Raw genomic sequence first — 17,410 nt, 5'->3', positions numbered from 1 at the left:
ACATTGGTCCCACCAATGAATTTTTAAATTTGATACCAAAGTAAAGGCAACAGAGTCCAAACAAGTACGTGGGACTATAGCCAACTAGAAAGCATCTACAAAGCAAAAAAGTTCAACAAAACGAAAAGGTAACTTCCTGAATTGGACAAGATATGATATCTGCAGATCAAGTATCTGGTGAGGGTCTAGTATCTGAAACATAAAGACTTAACTCAACAGAAAAAAAAAAAAAAAATCCCAAACAGTCCAATTAAAAACGGCCGAAAATCTGAATAGCCATTTTTTCCCCCAGAAGACAGCAGTTGGCCAACAAGTAAATGAAAAGGTGTGTGACATCTCTCTTCGTCAGGGAAATTCAAATTAAAGCCACCATATGGTATCACCTTATACCTGTGAGAACGTTTCCTACGAGAAAGACAAAAAATAACAATGTTAGAGGGGATGGAGGATCAAGAGAAACCTGTGCAGTTGGGTGGGAAAGTCAACTGGTGCAACCACTAGGAAAAATGGTAGAGAAGTTCCTCGGGGCACCTGGGTGGCTCAGTGGGTTAAGCCACTGCCTTCGGCTCAGGTCATGATCTCGGGGTCCTAGGATCGAGTCCCGCATTGGGCTCTCTGCTCAGCAGGGAGCCTGCTTCCCTCTCTCTCTCTCTGCCTGCCTCTCCGACTACTTGTGATTTCTCTCTGTCAAATAAGTAAATAAAATCTTAAAAAAAAAAAAAAAGAAGTTCCTCAAAAATTTAATAACAGAACTACCATCTGTCTTCCAGCTGTTTATTATTATTTTTTAAGATTTTGTTTATTTGACAGAGAGAGGCACAGCGAGAGAGGGAACACAAGCAGAGGGGAGTGGGAGAGGGAGAAACAGGGCTTCCTGCTCAGCAGGAAGCCGGATGCGGGGCTTTCCGAAGAAAATGAAAACACTAACTTGAAAGGGTCTATGCACACCCCCATGTTTATTGCAGTATTATTTACAATAACCAAGACATGGAAACAGCTGTGTGTCCCCTGATAGATGAATGGATAAAGACGTGGTATGAATGCATAGTGGAGTATTATTCAGCCATGAAAAGAATGAAATCTTGCCATTTGCAAGAACACGGATGGTCTTTCAGATTATTATGCTAAGCCAAGTCAAGCAGACAAATACCATATCATCTCACTTGTACGGGGGATTAAAACAGAACGGAAATGGAAAAATGACTTTTTTCTGTATTCAAGATAAAAAGAGAGGTGGAGAGGTAGGTGAAATGGTTGAAAGGGGTCAGAAGGTACAAATTTCTTGAGGACGAAATACAGGACACAGTGAGTATAATTAACACTGCATTGTATATTTTAAAAGCTACTGGGAGCATCAACCTTAAAAGTCCTTATCACACCCATAAAAATTTTTCCCTATGTATGCTGACAAATCTTTTCTTTTTTTAAAAAGATTTTATTTATTTGACAGACAGAGATCACAAGTAGGCAGAGAAGCAGGCAGAGAGAGAGGAGGAAGCAGGCTCCCTGCTGAGCAGATAGCCGGATGCGGGGCTCGATCCCAAGACTCTGGGTTCAGGACCCAAGCCAAAGGCAGAGGCTTTAACCCACTGAGCCACCCAGGCGCCCCTATGCTGAAAAATCTAATGAGACTTACTGTAATCATTTCTCAAAACAAATATTAAATCATTGTTGTATACCATGAGTTAATATTATATGTGAATTATATCTCAAATTTTAAAAATCAAGGATCCCACTGAAAATAAAACTATTTCTCTTCTCAATTAAAAAAAAATGCAATGCCCTCCATTCTGTCCCAGCCTCTCTGACCACCTTAGTTCAACCTGCATTATTTTTCTATCCCCTTAATTCCTTTTAGTCTACGATACCACTTTCCTTTTATTAAGATTATTACCTATTTCTGCATAGAATATTAGTAGGCATCTATTGAGAATTTGTTCAATGAATGATTATATAAAATAGATACATTTTAAAAGAAAACCAAAGAGGGACGCCTGGGTAGCTCAGTGGGTTAAAGCCTCTGCCTTCGGCTCAGGTCATGATCCCAGCCAGGGTCCTGGGATGGAGCCCTGCATCAGGCTTTCTGCTCAACAGGGAGCCTGCTTCCTCCTCTTTCTCTGCCTGCCTTTCTGCCTACTTGTGATCTCTGTCTGTCAAATAAATAAATAAATAAATATTTTTTCAAAAAGACCAAAAAAATATACTAAATACCTAATTTTAGCTCTTTTTACATGAGTATGGTGATTAGTTTCTTTGTAAATCCTGAGATTGTACTAATTTTCTGCAATCAACATGGGTAACTTTTCTAACAAGCAAAACAACTCAGTAGATAAGTATGTTTAAGGAATGGTAAGCTAGATGTAGGTAGAGCTTTACCCCTGAATCCTAAATATCTTCTATTTTCCAAAGGTCTCCAGGACAAACACCATAGTCTTTCTAATCAACCTCTCTCAGAGTTTAAGATCCTTCAGGGTCAGGAACTCTTTCTTCCTGACTTTGTTCTGCTAGCCACTGGCCAGGTTACAGGGTACCTACTTTCCTACTGTCAAGCAGGAAGGCATGTGTTGAAAAAATTACAGGAATACACGTTTTATATTGATGGAGTGAAGACTAGGAGATTAGGTGAAATGAAGTGAAGTGAAGAAAGATGGAGGCGCCTGGGTGGCTCAGTCGGTTAAGCTTTTGTCTTCAGGTCAGGTCATGTTCCCAGGGTCCTGGGATTGAATCCCACATTGGGCTCCCTGCTTTACGGGGAGCCTGCTTCTTCCTCTGCCCTTCAACAGCCTCTGTGCTCTCTCGCTCTCCCCAAAATAAATAAAATCTTTAAGAGAAAGAAGGAAGGAAGGCAGAGAGAAAAGGAGGAAAGGCAGCATCGTTACCAGCTGACATTCTTCAATGTGCTGGGGTGAATGACATTCTTCATTCACCCCAGCATCAGTGATTTGTGTAAGGGTGACTGTGACAGAGTCCCTGCCCTCAAGGGTTTTATAATCTGGTTGGGGAGCTCCACATCCCAGCTTCCTCCCCGACCTCCTCCCCGAAACTCAGCAGCCATTTTTTAAAAAAGATTTTATTTATTTATTTGACAGACAGAGATCACAAGTAGGCAGAGAAGCAAGCAGAGAGAGAGGAGGAAGCAGGCTCCCTGTTGAGCAGAGAGCCTGATGCAGGGCTCCATCCCAGGACCCTGGGATCATGACCTGAGCCGAAGGCAGAGGCTTTAACCCACTGAGCCACCCAGGCGCCCCAACAGCAGCCATTTTTTACTATCATGCTTTTTCGTACTTGTGTGAAGCGGAAGAGCGGCGGGGGATATCCTGGACAGTTTTATTTTCTTGGATGGTGTCTTCTTTGAGGCAAAAGGAAAAAAGAGGGTTCAAGCTAAACATTTCAGAATCACTTCTCCTTACATCATAGCTGGGTTGCTGGTAAGTGTGCACCATGTGAACTTGCATTCATAACTAGGCTATGCCTAGTTATTTGTGGTGTCTAAAAGAATGAATATACACTTACCAGAAGACCAAGAACCATGCTAGGCATTTTGGATAATACAATGATGAACAATTCCAGTCTCTCTATTAAAGACAGTGGTGGGGAATTACAAAGCGCAAATTATAACATAGTATCAAACCAAGGCCCCTTGAGCTCAGTACCTAGAGAGGAATAGACAAGTTCTATCTCCTGGTGACAGATGCTGGAGAAGTTTCAGTCACCGATAAAGGAAAACGGAAAACCTCAGATTACTTGGGTTTCATTCTCCTGCCCCGACCAAGTCCACGTTGTTAATACTGCGTTTATTTTTCCTAGCATGTTCTGTCCCAGATTTGCTATTTTTCCCTTAATCATACGTTCTAAAGTTTCATACACAAGTTAATCCAATCACTTCCACAGAATCCATCTTCTTGGTCTTAATATCCTAATGATTGATGATACATGTGAAAATAGCTTGTATTGAGAAAGTAAAAATTGCCTATTAATTAGTTCATAGAAGCTACATCTTTTTTTTTTTTTTTTTTTTAAGGAAGTAATTGTGTCTCCATTTCATTGAAATATAAACATACGTATTCTGGTCAAGGCCAAACTCTGGCAACAGTACAACTATCAGTAGTTTCCAGGGTTGGGGATGGGAAGAAGTAAAAAGACAGAACTCAGAGGATTCTTAGAGCAGAGAAGATATTTTAGTGTAATACTCTAATGAAGATAGGTCATGATACCATTATCCAAACGTACAGATTGCTCAATATTAAGAGTGAACGCTTAGGAAATCTATGGACTTGGGGTGACTATGACCTGTCAGTGGTGTTGATCACGAGGGAAGCTATGCGTGGGGGGGGGGGCAGGAGGTATATGGGCAAGAGATACATCCCCTTCCTCCCTCTTCATCTTGTTGTAAGCCTAAAATTCCTGTAGAAGGAGGAGGGAAGAGGAGGGAGGGGAAGAGGGAGACACAAGGGAGGGGGAAACGCTTGGAGTTTGTGCTTCAATTATAGGCCACTTCATCAGGCCAGTGAAGTCCCCTAGGTGAGGAGCTGTTAGTTACAAGTGCTAATTAAATGATATTACATCCAGTCAACAGCTTTCCTTGGTTGAGCAGATATTGTGACATGACGATAATTAGCCTGATGGGTGGTCCCTGTGTTGTCCAATCTTCCAGCCCTATCTTCCTTGTTAGCAGAGCTCCCCTCCCTAGAGAGGCCTTGAATACTCACTAAACTAGTTCTCCAACTTTCCTTATAGCCAGAGCATCAGTCTAAGACCCAGGGGGATGGAGAAGAAGTCTGTGGAGGGGCTTCTGGGGAAGATTTTTCTCACTAACAAATAGGTACTTAATAATGTGATAGTTATTTTTCTCCCAAATTTTTATTTAAATTCTAGTTAGTTGACATGTCATGTAATACTCTTTTCAGAAGTAGAAATCAGTGATTCATCACTTACATGAATAGTGTTATTGTTAATAATACACACACCTTTTTCTGCCTTGTTGTGGGTGGGTGTGATGTCTGGAGCCACAGCAGCCTTCTTGTGACAGGAAGATAACGCCAACACACAGAACAAATTGTGGCAGAAAAATGTAAAAAATCTGGCCTTCTGAGGACATCTCTAAATCCTGCAGTCACCTTCTGATTCTCCATGACAATAAATGTACTTGCTGCTAATGACTTTTCACTGACTACTGCGTTACAGGAAGTCAAAACGTGCGACATATTAGTGTCCCTTGGCCAACACATTCCAAGACCAAACACTACCAACTAAGAAACTTATTTTCAAAATGGGCCCATGTGAATCAGGGACACGTTGAGAAAACAGCAATCACCTGGCCTGTGGGATTCTGGAACTATGGTTTCCACTGAAGTGCAAATAGTTAAGTGACTGGTATTCAACAAGTCATAGGTCACCTTTCATGTGCCATTTCCCTTCTGAGAAAATGAGGCACTGAGAAGTCACTTTGGTCCGTTTCTCTGGTTCTGTGTTGATAGTTGTATCAAGGGCTCAGTTCCTCCTGAATCAGAGATAAGCCTGGAGGAAGTTTATTAGGAAGTACTCTTAGGAGGAGGGATGGGACAGACACAGGATTGGCCAGAGGGAGATCAAGAGCTACAAGGCCATCTTAATGGAGGCTTCAGGTGGGCTGGAGTAAGAAATTGGACCATATTACCCCCATCAGTGTGTCACTTGAGGAGACCATGCCAGAAAGAGTGTGCTACCCTGGGTCAAATGTCTCCCTCTCCAACTCATCCAAGGGCTGGTAGCAGAGGATTTGGAGGAGAGCACGCCAGCCACTGGAGAATATGCTTTCATGCCTGAAGGGGGTCTGAGGAGTGCATCATGGCATCAAGCATGAAGGAGACCAAAAGTGACTCGTGTTAACTATGTAACACCATCCATTATCTTTTGTCCATTTTAACCAGTGAATTAAAAAAAAAAAAACAAACTCAGTGTGGGAAAATTTCAAACCTTCTTCAAAGTCTTCTCTCTCCATCTCCCAGCCTCCACCCTCTACCTCCTTCTGTCACTCTTGTTTTATGTATTCACCCCATCTTTCTGGTCTCCACTCTGCTGGAGTCTTGTAAGCAAACTCAAGATATGGTCATAACTTACGGTTAATTAAACTCAACATAATATAGGGCATCCATATGTGTCTCTCATCTTAGCAGATTTTACTAGAATATTTCAAATCACAGTATTAGTAATATAACCTTTCTCCCCCTGCTCTAGGAATTCATTTCAAGGGCTTCTCATGGAACCCTGGAGACACACATAACTTTACTCCTACCAGCTTTCACCTGTCCACACCCCCGACCCCCACTCCTTCCATCCTGTAGCAGGAAACCAAGAGGTGTAAAACAGGGTTTTAGAGGGAGAGCAGTGGGCCCCCTTACTAGCAAAGCCAATTAGGGGCCCCTGGTGAGGACTATGTTTTGCCGCCAGTGTTCACACTAACAATGGCAAGCCGAGCAGCATTAGCTGGTAAATGATGGTTCTGTGGTTCCCAAGGTCAATAGATCCAGGTTTAAAAATAGTGTTTGTTTTAGCTATGCTCTCACTTTTCAAAAATTCTTCCACATAATAGCCCTGTTCAATCATTCTCATTTCCAAACAACCATGTCCACTGACACTTCTAATAAAATGAAGGGTCTCGGTCCTACTGCCATAAAAGGGATCCCAGCCCCAAAGGGATCGCTACCAAAATGAAAGACTTGATTACTCTTAAAAGTCAGCCAGAGCATGTAACCAGAGAGACACCGGGTGCAAGTTCAGATTGAACCTAGCTCGTGCCCTACCTGTTATCTCAGGAATTCACGTGAGGGCTCTGCTCCTTACTTCATTTTCCAGGGCACTCGTCTTCAGCTCGGGTTGTTCACTCCCCTGTGGGAAGCCTGACTGCAAAGCTAGACCAGTGTTTTTGACTTCTTAAGTGATTGCTGAGAAGCATGAAGGTCTGAGACACTGGCTTTTACTTTTACCACTGCCCCTCGCAGCATGTTTACTCAAGACCTTGACAATTGGTCCCTATTTATGGAGGGCATCACGAGCTGCTCATGGAACACAGAGCATGTGCACTAGAGCAGACCCGATTAGGACGACAGCCTGTATAACCTGTCCTTAAAAAGCTGATGATTCTATTGTGAGGGAAAGACAGGCAGGTGTGGCAATCTAATGAGCACAATTACTTGGAAGCACAAAACCAAAGTGGCTGCATCACTTCTGTAGATGCAAAATCCAGATGCTTCCTTATGACCAAAGGTCCTTAGGAACCAGGTGAAAATTGGGAGTCTCCAACTATCACCTTGAAGCATCACCTTCAAATTCTGTTTTCTCTCATGCTGATTGAGAAGTTGCTTGGATAATGAATTCAAGATTTATTTTTTATTTTTTAAAGATTTTATTTATTTATTTGACAGAGAGAGATCAAAGCAGGCAGAGAGGCAGGCAGACAGAGAGAGGAAGACGCAGGCTCCCTGCCAAGCAGAAAGCCCGATGCGGGACTCTCTTCCAGGACCCTGAGATCATGACCTGAGCCGAAGGCAGAGGCTTTAACCCACTGAGCCACCCAGGTGCCCCTGAATTCAAGATTTAAAACTCAAAGCATACAGAATAAGTTTGGAGAGTGAAACACCACGTTTGTACAGTGGTTCTGGGATACTCATGAAAGATTTTTATTTGAGGCATACGTTTCTAGGTCACACCGGGAAAAATAGTTTTTTTTTAAGTTAGTCTTTTCAGGTTCAGTGTCATTGAGACTGGGTAAACCCTGGTGAAATTATTCTGCTTCTATGAAATAAAGACTTGGAACATTAGACAGAAAAAGCCTAAGAAAGCTATTAGCAGACCAAACCCAAGGATGTAAATAAGTTATATATCATGATCAACTTGAGGGTTTTTCCCCCTATATTGCAATGTTATTTTAACATTAGAAAATCAACTACAGAAATTCATCACAGTAACAGGCAAAAGCCATGTCATTATCTCAGTAATGAAAAAATGTTGAACAAAATTGAATGTATAGTCATAATAAAAACATCTTATCCAAGAAGGAATAGAGCTATACTTACTGGCCACTGATAAAGGTTTCTACAGACAACATTACATATAATGGTGAAATGTTGAGAGCATTCCTTTTAAAGTCAGAAGACTAAGTTGCCTGCTATTATTAATTCTATTCAACCTTTCTCCAATTAAGGCAAGAAATAAAAATAAGTGTAAGAATTGGAAAGTAAGAAAACTATTTTCCCACATAAAAGGACTATGTAAAGGAAAATAATCTACAGACAAAGAATTCCTGGTTTTTAGATTAAAAAAAAAAATGAAAGGACACAAAAAAAATCAACTGCTTTTCCCTACTCCAAAGAATAGTTACCTTTAAAAAATATTAATATATCAAAAGTATTAATACCCTAGGAATAAATTTAAGAAAAGAGGTGTACAATTTATATGAAAAAATTACTAACCTATTTTGAAATACATTAGAGAAACTTCAATCAAATCATATACTATGTTCATGGATTGAAACATTCAACATCATAAAGGTATCCATCAGGGTTCCCCCAAATGAGATTTAGATTCAGCAAGATTCAAAAAAAAAACTCCCTGAAGTTTTTTTTTTTTTTTTCATGAAACTAACATGCTGGTTTTAGCATTTATGAGAATTATCAAGGGATCAAGTGGGAATTTAATAGATATCACTATTTATAATGAAAGTATAATAATTGATTCAGTATGTTATCAAATTAGGGATAGAGAAATTGATCAAAGGAATAGAAGAGAGCCCAGGAAACACACACACACACACACACACAGAGTTTTTGACAGTAGCCATTGCATTTAAGGGACTTTAAAGCCTCTGCAGCGTACCTGCCTCACCACCGTGGACAGAAGTCAAGAATAAAAGGTATGGAGACAACCAGATATCCACATGGCAAAGAATGAAATTGGGTCTGTACCTCATGCCACGTAGGAAAATCAATTCTAGGTGGGTGGGAGACTTAAATGTACAAAGTTATAAAATGGCTGGTAAATATGGGAGACTATCTTTATAACCTCTGATTAAAGGAGAGTTTCCTTAAATGAGACCAAAGAAAGAAAGAAAGAAAGAAAGAAAGAACCAACTCTAAAATAGACTGATAAAGGAGACTACCTGTAACTAAGAACCTCAGTTCATCAAAATTTACCATGAAGACAGTGAAATGACATGTCACAAATCAAGAGAAAATATTTGCAAAATACACAAGGCACAAGCAGAAATGGGCAGTGGAAGACAGGCCCTTTAAAGAAGAGGAAATCCAGATGGCCCACGACAAGATATGCAACCTCAAGAGAAACTGGAGAAATGCAAGTCAAAAATCACAGTAAGGATCCATTTTCTTAACACTCAACGGGCAAAAACAAAACCAAATACCTGACAATAGGAGCCCTGAGTGCAGATAGGCACAACTTCCACACACACTGCTACTGAGACTGATTTTGTGCAGCCCGTGTGGAAAACAACTAGGCAATAAAATAAAGATGCACATCCCTGTGAACCACCAATTCCACTCCCAGCTATAGATCCCCAGGCCTAGAAAATTCTAGGTGACCGGTCAGGAGAAATAGATACATTTACAAAAGCACTATTGTAACAGAAGCAACGGAGAATCACCTAGATGCCCATCAGCAACAGAATGGAAGAATGAATTAGATCATGCTACAGGCAGTAGAATGAAGGACTCCTTGACCTTGAAAGCAAGCCACAAAGAATATGTTTAATATATATATATAACATATATGTTAATATGTATAACATATACATATGTTCTTATGTATATAAAGCTCAGAAACATGAACAATTCCGAAAACTACATTTTTAACAGGTGGAAGCACATGGTAAATTCACTTAATAGAAGAAACTACTAATTGGGAATTCTGGGTAGGAGAGGATGGGGATCAGAGAGGGACACTAGGTGGCAGGGAGAGGGGAAGTTCAAAGATCTTAAAAGGCACTAGTTATGATGCTCTGGTTCTTTAATCACACTCCGTATTCACTATGTCTCATTCTTTATACCTTACATATCGTCTGAATATTAGTCTGAATATTTGGTATCAATTTAATAAAAACTAAGTTTTTAAAAAGAGAAATACTGATCTGTAGCAATCTTTATATTGACTAAATCTAATTTGTGGCATTTAAAAGAATACTTTGCTATAGTAATCATCTCCTGACAATAATACTGGCAAAGAAGTCAAAAATAAATCCTCGTTATCCCAATAAACATGACAGAAAATCTTCAAAGAGGAACTTCGGGCAGAGGAGAGGAGAGAAAAGAAAATAACCACCAGCCTACATGAAACCTCTGCAAAAGGAGCTAAGGAGACACACATTTCCCCTCCTCCCAAACCCCCCAAGCCAAGAGCGGCTGAAATTCCATGATAAGGCTGTAAATTCTCTTCCCTGGCCTGGAGTTTTGTGTAAACACTCCCAAGAGCTGGGAGAGCAAAATAGCTGGGCTCTAGCTGCTTCTCCTCTAGGGGAATGCTCATCGTCAACTGTTGAATCACAAAACCCAAACTCTGTCCAGGGCGACGCCCCCTTGCGCCCCGCGCCGCGGCGGCGGGGAGGGAGAGGGGTGGATGCAGGGGGCTCGTCCTGGGAGTAGGAGGAGCGGGGCTGGGGGGAGGTGGTGGAGCACCTGGTGCCAGGCCAGGGCTGGAAGGAGGCAAGTGGGAGGGCCCGAATGGACTGGGAGCAGCCCAACCAGTGTGGCCTTTGTACTTGGGACCCAGGACCCTGGCCTCTGCAGCGTACCTGGCTCGCCACCGCGGGCATCGCTTGCAACTTACAGACTTTACTTCCTTCTGGAGCAGGGGCTAACCGGGATGGAGCACCCTCCTGGTCCCCCATCAGACTGGCCTCCCTGAACGAAATCCAGACAACCTTCCAGAATGGCTCCCCAGCTGTCACATGGGGAATAAAAGAAAAAGACGGGCTGCGCACGAAGTTGACGGATACTTATAGCCACGTTCGTGGTGGGAGATGAAAGCCCATCTCGCAGTTTATCTGGGTGCCTGGAGATCTGTGATGGGGAACAAATCGTACCACGGTGCACAGGAAGGGAAACTGTGTGCAGCCTTGGGGGAGAGCCAGCCCGAAACGTCTCAGAGAGCAGTTGGCCAGCTCAGCTCAACCTGTCAGCTCCAGCACTTAGAGCTGATGGATACTTATTATTTTTGTTTGGGGAGGGGGAAAAAAAATCCATTCTATCATTAATGACTCCTTCAGTATAAGTTCAACCATTTTCTCTTCTATTAACAATAAAAGAGGATTCAGAAAGGTTTTCCACAGCTTCTAAGTAACTTCTTTATATACAATACTATGAACTAATTTTAAGTCTGTAGTATTAGATGTTTAATTGGTGCAACTACTACAATGAAGGCAGAGAACATTTCTAACACCCCCAGAAGCTTTCCTGCTTCTTTTCAGTCGATCACTACCCTCCCCTAGTTCAGGCCAACTCTGATCTGCTTTCTGTCACTATGAATTAGTTTTGCCAATTTCAAATAAATTAAATCAGCCCGTGTATTTTTAATTCAAGGTTTCCCTCATTCTGACAAACTCCTCGTTTCTGGGGGTATTTATGTTAACTGTCTTTGGTCAAAATGGCAAGATTTCACTGTGTTTCCTCCCCCCCCCCCCAACCCAGCTGGTTTTTCTGATTTTAATATATGTGCCCTGGAAGGGAGCACTTCGGGTCTGGTTTTTAACTTAAAATCCAGAAAAGTTAAAGATTTCCAAATTGAAGTGAAAATCTATCAGACTCACGTAGGGATATTTAAAAACACACACAGAAACAACACCAACAAGAAAAAGCCCATCATACCTGCTCCACAGGAGCTAACTGGACAAGTTACACATCTCATGGCCATCGCTAGCTCCAAGCGTCAGCCTCCCTGGGAATGTAACAAGATCTGCTTACAATATCCGCCTGTATAAAGAAGAAAATGGTGACCCACCAGCCAACTGGGGAATTGCGAAAAAGAAAAGGCTGCCAATTCAAATTACCTAGGAAAATTTCCTCTCTGTCCAGGCACTGGTGGGGGCCACAGAAGAGGGTGCTTTCTCTCGCTTTCTATTTCTAAAATGCATTCCGAGAGTCAGGACGGTTTAGGGTAATTTAATCCTATTCCATGGATCACCAACTGTGCCTAAAGCAGGTAGAACAGAAGTTTCTGCAGAGTGAGCGACACAGAGGTCCCCTTACATCAGAATACTGTCTTCCCCACACCAAGGGGAGGGATTTGGGAGCCAACTGGTCTCCCCCTACCACTGTCCCCTTTTCTCTGAATCTTCCAGGCCATTAGCTTTGCAGGTTTTTGAGAGGCTGCAAGTCACAAGACCCAAGGACCTGATCCACCATGGCAAGAAGGAGAATACAGGCTGTTTTCCTGCCTGCTATTTTTGTTACCCTCCATATCTATTTTAATGGCAATTAAACTCTGGTTCCCTTGCTTATCTCTGTTGGCTAATGTATTTAATTCCACCACTCCCCAAAGGGAATAATCCGCAATCTCAAGCCTGTGCTGTATTAAAGACCCATGAATGCTTAATCAGAGCAAACAGAGGATTTGGTTTGTATAAACAGCCAAAGCTCATGTCTTTTATGTCCAGAGAGCAGGACTCAAAGAACGAAATGACGATAAATCATTTCAAGAAACAGCGTAACGTAAATGTTGTATGTTTATTTAAAACTTCATACAATCATTTGTCTAGAGCTACAGCCCAGCTTCGAAAAGTGACTTGGCATAATGAGGTTCGGAGGGCGTTCAAGAGCCAAAGACATATTGCCCCCTCCCCCAAACTGGCTTATGGGGAAGATGGTAAGCTCTTAAGTATAACCCAAGCATCCAAGAGGATAATGCAACTTTAGCACAGAGCTTTGCTTTTTTTTTTTTTTTCCTTAAGTAGTTCTTTGTTCAAGTATCAAGTTACACAAACTCTAAGATGGTTTTCAAGAGTAAAAGGATGGGATTCTATTGGTCTAAGTTGAAATGAAAAATCCAAGTTGATAGCACCCTTAAGCTTGCTTCCAGGAAAGGGGGAGGAGGTAGGAAAGGAGGGGGAGAGAAGTGGGGGGGAGGGGGGGAGGGGAGGGGGGAGGGGAGGGGGGAGGAAGAAGAGGGGAAGGAGAATAAAAGTATGATAGGACTGGGAGAGTTGGTTGTTTGGGAGTACATGTCCACCCTGTGAGGTGTTTATGAAGAAAAAGGAGATTAAGATTTAGGGCAGGCTCTGGCTTCAGGTTGCCTGGGTTTGAATTTTGATTCTGCCATTTTTTCAGGGGCAAGACCTCCCTTTCCCTAACTCTCTCCATCTTTAATATGGGAGGATAAAGGTACCAGTCTTCTAAGTGTGGCCAAGATTCAAAAACCTATGGAGTACTTACGTAGCGCCTCATGCCTACTGAGTTAGAGCTGGCTTTTTGGAGAGAGAGAGAGACCTTACACATGCCTCTGAACACACCATGAAGTGAACCTCGGTCAGGATTTTACTAGCCGGCGGAGATGGATAAGAAATGACAAGAAGAGAGTTACCCTAGCTCTGTAACCCTGAAAACCAGGTTTCCTGGAGAGATAGCAAAATTGCCACAACCTGGGAAGTCAGAGTGAACCCTTACTTCCCAGGTGTGCTCTGTCTTTAAAGGTGTGCATTCCCTTCTCTTTCGTGTAGCACCCAACAGGAGCGGCTGGGCCAAGCGAGCTTAGTCTGCCTTGTCTATCAAGATGATCACACCTGGATTTATTCAAAAAAACGGAACACCGCCAGGGCTCGTGAACTCAAAGCCTGACCAGCAGCTCAATCTTCAAGTCTGCCTTCATCTGCTCCCAATATCCTGCTGACCATTTATGTGGTGGATTTTCTTTTTTTCCCTCTTTGATTTATTTGATTGTGAAGCAGGGCTGGGGGCTGTTAGAGGGGGACCCTGATGAACTTTCAACCCTGTGATAACCCAACAGAGAAGGGAGAGAGTGGTGGAGACTGTTTCACTACGGGGATGCCGAAATCTAGCCATGGTTTTTGTGCTCAGGCTTGTCCAAGAGATACAAACAAATCCAAAGGACTGTCCTTAGAGAGACAACAAGGTTTATCAGTAGTAGCCAGAATGGATTCTTGGGAAGGAAATAGATCTGGAGAAGATATAATGCGACCTGAAAAAAAGACTCAAATTCTGCAGTTGAGAATAAAAATTTATGAATTTTTATATTAAAAAATTAATAAAAATTTCCAGTGTAATCCGAAGGCAAAATATGGTTTCAGGAGTCTTATAGCCATCAAATGCAGTTCTTCTCCATCAGAGAGAGAGCCTATTCTAACACTTTGGTATGGCATTTGCCATTAATAGACTTCTCATTTTCTCAGGTAAAGTCCTACATGGATATGTAGGATGGCGCATTTCTTGTCCAGATAAGTAGGACTTTTAAAAAAAATCAGTTATTCTGGTGAGAACAGTAGGTTATTAAACATCAATGTGCTTATTTCATCCAGCATTATCAACTCCTATTTTTGAGATAGGGAAGGATTAAGAGAATATGCCAGGTGTCTTGGTTTTCCCACTTCTCTTTAGTTTACTTCAATGGAAAGATGATATTTCCTGAGACACCTGGTTAAGCATCCAACTTGGTTTCAGCTCAGGTCATGACCTTGGGGCTGTGACATTGAGCCCCATGTCAACCTCTACGAGCAGATAGCCTGCTTGGGATTCCCTCTCTCCTTTTGTCCCTACCCCTGTTTACACATGCGTGCTCTCTCTAAAAACCAATAAATCTTTAAAAAGAGGCATTTCCTTATAAAATCCAATCACTAACTCTGTTAATGCTAACAGCTTCAAGGAAGCCAAGTTGTGAAACCCCTGCCTTTAAAAAAAAAAAAAATAATATGTTTTTGAAAAGATTTTATTTATTTGACAAAGAGACACACAATGAGAGAGGAAACACAAGCATGAGGAGTAGGAAAGGGAGAAGCAAGTTTCCCACTGAGCAGGGAGCCCAATGCAGGGCTCGAACCTAGGACCCCACGATCATGACCTGAGCCAAAGGCAGATGCTTAACGACTGAGCCACCCAGGTGCCCCCAAATCCCTACCTTTCTGAGGTTTATCATCCAAATGCACAGAGGGAAGATAAATATATGAAACATTTCATGACAGAAGATGACAAATTAATCTTTAAATTTTTAAAAAAGATTTATTTATTTATTTGACAGAGAGAGAGAGGTCACAAGCAGGCAGAGAGGCAGGGAGAGAGAGAGGGGGAAGCAGGCTCCCTGCTGAGCAGAGAGCCCGATGTGGGGCTCCATCCCAGGACCCTGAGATCACGACCTGAGCCGAAGGCAGAGGCTTAACCCACAGAGCCATCCAGGCGCCCCAATCTTCAAATTTTTAAATAGGTTTTACTCTATAGGTGATTAATTCTTCCTAAAATTCCCCATGGAAATATTTCCTGGACAGTCAGAGGAGAAATTCAGTTGCCAGGCAGAAGATTGGTGGGAGGGAGACGATAAAACTCTGCCTGAAGGATGGGAAGGAGGGAGGAGAGGGAAGACCCTGAGGCGTATTTTAAGAACCAGACATTCACCTACCCAACAAGTATTTACTGAGGCTCTACTACATGTGAGGCACTGGGCTCATTTACGAGGTGCTGGGGGTACAGGCTGAATGAATAGGTCCAGTCCTTGTCCTCTTACAGATGTTAAGAACAGCCCCAAATGGAGTTGCTTATACTAAGTGCCACCTCACCAAACAGATACAGTTTTGGTTCTCTCAGAAATGGCATCTTAGGGCACCTGGGTGGCTCAGTGGGTTAAGCCTCTGCCTTTGGCCCAGGTCATGGTCTCAGGGTCCTGGATTCGAGCCCCACATAGGGCTCTCTGCTCGGCTGGGAGCCTGCTTCTCCCTCTCCCGCTCCCCCTGCTTGTATTCCCTCTCACTCTTGTGTCTGTCAAATAAGTAAAATCTTTGAAAAGTTTTTTTCATGAACAATTGGACACAGTCACATACAAGAGAACGGTCAAGGTCTCTTTCCCTCAGAAAAACTATTTTAGTGGGGAATGGGAGTCACCACTAATGGCGTCATTCCAGCTACTGGTCAGATTGGCCAAAAGGCAATTCTGTTGTGACAAGATCTTGACGGGCGACCCAGAGAGACTTCCTCTTCCCTCACCCTGGCATTCACGTGACCAGGAAAATGAAACTACTAGTTCTGACTTACTCAGGACTTAACATTTCTTGAAAATGGTGTGAGCTTTTTCAATGGGCCAACTAACTAGTCAGCTCCAAGTATTTCTCTGAAGTCATTTAAGTCAATCCAAAAATAATGACAATCTGTGAGCAGGTTTCCTCTGTTCACATTCCTCATAGATCTTGTAATGGACTTTCTTCCTACTCTTTGCTCCTCAGAATATTTTAGGATGTTATCCTTTTATTTGGGGACTTTTTTCCCCACTATAAATGATCAGTAAACTATTTTCCAAAATTAAGGACTTGTGCTCAGGTGAGGTTTGTTGGAGATTCTGAGAACAAGGGTCAGGAAGGTAAAATCTCAAATGGCAGCAGAGTGTGGAGAAGAACATAGGGGTTGTAGTTACCTGGCCCATGAGTTTAGGGAAGTTTCATCTTAATAAACGACATGGCTTTGGACAAGTTCTTCAACCTCTTGGTAGCAGCTTCCTCATTTATAAAATGTGGATTATTCTATCATCTATCTTATTAGACTGGTGTAAGAATCTGATGAAGGAATGCATATCAAAAGTCAAGAATTGACTACTGTGTATTTACCCTAAAGATACAAATGTAGGGATCTGAAGGGCTACGTACATACAAATGTTTGTAACAGCAATGTCCACGGTAACCAAACTATGGGAACAGCCTAGATGTCCATCAACAGAAGAACAGATGAATGGATAAAGAAGATGTGGTATGTATGTATGTATGCATATATGTATATATATACACACACACACACACACACACACACACATATACACACAGTGGAATACTATGCAGCCATCAAAAATGAAATCTTGCCCTTTGCAACAATGTGGATGGAACTAGAGGGTATCATGCTAAGCAAAATAAGACAAAATAAGACAATTATCATATGATCTGTCTGATATGAGGAATTTGAGAGGCAGGATGGGTATTTGTGGGGGGAAAGGAGGGAAAAATGAAACAAGATGGGACCAGGGAGGGAGAAACCATAGGAGACCCTTAGTCTCAGAAAACAAACTGAGGGTTGCTGGAGGGGAGGGGGGAGGAGAAGGATGGGGTGGCTGGGGGATGGGCACTGGGGAGTGTATGTGCTATGGTGAATGCTGTGAATTGTGTAAGACTGGTGAATCACAGACCTGTACCCCTGAAACAAATAATACATTATATGTTAATAAA

The sequence above is a fragment of the Mustela putorius genome, unplaced genomic scaffold (genome assembly GCF_011764305.1).
Source record: "Mustela putorius furo isolate JIRA1106 unplaced genomic scaffold, ASM1176430v1.1 tig00000561_pilon_pilon_pilon, whole genome shotgun sequence".
Taxonomy (NCBI): Eukaryota; Metazoa; Chordata; class Mammalia; order Carnivora; family Mustelidae; genus Mustela; species Mustela putorius.
Note: the sequence above shows the minus strand (reverse complement) of the source record.